Below are 1,898 nucleotides of genomic sequence, written 5' to 3'. Positions count from 1 at the left end.
TTCTATGGTATTGAGAACAAGGCCACTTGCCTGATGATACACTAGACAAAGATGACTACAGAACAGCTTTAGTTCTGGGATGTCTCACAATACCATTTAAAGTTCATTACTTCATTTAAATTATGGATAATAATACAATACTGTATTTCAGTGTTTTGCCTTAGAATATTAATTGGCAGAGTAGCCATTCAATTGCTCCTGCCCACTTCAATTTAGCAGATGCAGATTTTAAACTCAAACATACTTTGAATTATGTGTTTTGCTAGGCTAAAAGATGCACAAATTTTCAAAAGTGAATGGGATTATAATCCTGGGCTGAAATTCGTATCACTCAATCAAATTTAAATCCTCTACTTCAAATTATAAGGAACTCTGGTGGCATAGTGCCTAAGGCATTTGACTGCTAACCAGAACATTGGTGGTTCAAACATGCCAGCCACTTTGTGGAAAGAAGACTGGGCAGTATACTTCCATAAAGGTTTACCGCCTCATAAACCTAATGGGGTTCGCTATGAGTTGGGATCGACTCGATGGCAGTGAGATTGGTTTTGCTTGTTTTTACTTCAAATTATACTTAATAGTACACTGACTTGGAGAGACAGACACAAACCAGAAAGGGGGGTGGGGGAAGAAATACGGGATGAAAACACCACAAACAAATACAAAATACACGCAGACAAAAATGGAAAACAGAAGACCAGATCAAGGCTCAAGTCCACCAAAGGCGTGGATATTCCTATTATGTTACTCATATTTCTCTGAATCTCTGGATGTGTTGGTTGTGTTCCTGTGTGGAAGAGGGAAGTTTAGGAATTGGCTTTTTTGAAGGAAATATTGAATTGTAGAATGTCAAAATTGGAAGAATATTTAAGGGTTAAGTAATTAACAAACTTACTCTACAGATGGGGAAAGTCAAGTCCAGAAAGTGGAAGAAAATAAAACAAAAGCAAAAATATTGCCACCCAGTCGATTTTGACTCATAGTGATCCTGTTGGACAGAGTGGAACTGCCCCATAGGGTTTCCAGGGCTGTATATCTTTATAATGGCAAACTGCCTCATCTTTCTCCTGGCTAAGTGCCTGGTGGTTTATGAACTGCTAACTTTTGGTTAGTAGCTGAGTTCTTTAACCATTGTGCCACCAGAGCCCTTAGAAAGTGGAAAGGACTTGCCAAATGTTGCTCTCTCTCTCTCTCTCTCTATGTATATATATATATATATATATATATATATAGGCAGAATTAGCAAGTTTCCTAACTTTCAGGTTATAACTCTTTAAAAAGAAGTTCTGTAAACCAACATGTTTCAAAGAGTACTTTTTTTTTAATCAGAATTATTGGGTTACTTGTTAAGAATAAAGATTCGTGGGTTTCATTCAGATCTGCTGAGTCAGAATCTCAATGGTGGGCCATGAAAATCTGCATTTTAACAAGTTCTACAATTTCAGATACTCACTGATGTTTGAAAAATACTGCCCTAGACACTCTTAACCTCATATCTTTATATTGAGTCTTTCCAAGTATTTAAAGATACAAACTGGTAGTGGATCTGAAATGCTGTCAGGATCTCCATGGTAACATGTACCTGTAGGGTCCAATTAATAAAGAAAAGAAAAGCTCCAGCTGTCAAGCATGCTTCTTAGGAAGCTGTGGCTTGTAGAACAGCCTGGTAGGGGTCAGATTCTTTAACAGCCTGCTAGGTATGGGGTATGGGAGCTCTGGTGACTTAGTGCCTAAGGTATTTGAATGCTAAGGAGAAGGCTGGTGGTTTAAACCCACCAGCTACTTCTTGGAAGGAAAAGTGGGCAATCTACTTCCATAGAGATAGTGCTTGGGAAACCCAAGGAGGGGTCACTATGAGTTGACTCCATCGCAGTGAGGTTTTTTTTTTTTTTTTTTTA

This window comes from Orycteropus afer, unplaced genomic scaffold, assembly GCF_000298275.1.
Source record: "Orycteropus afer afer isolate SDZICR_OR568_19922 unplaced genomic scaffold, OryAfe1.0 scaffold00942, whole genome shotgun sequence".
Taxonomy (NCBI): domain Eukaryota; kingdom Metazoa; phylum Chordata; class Mammalia; order Tubulidentata; family Orycteropodidae; genus Orycteropus; species Orycteropus afer.
This window is presented reverse-complemented; position numbering follows the sequence as displayed.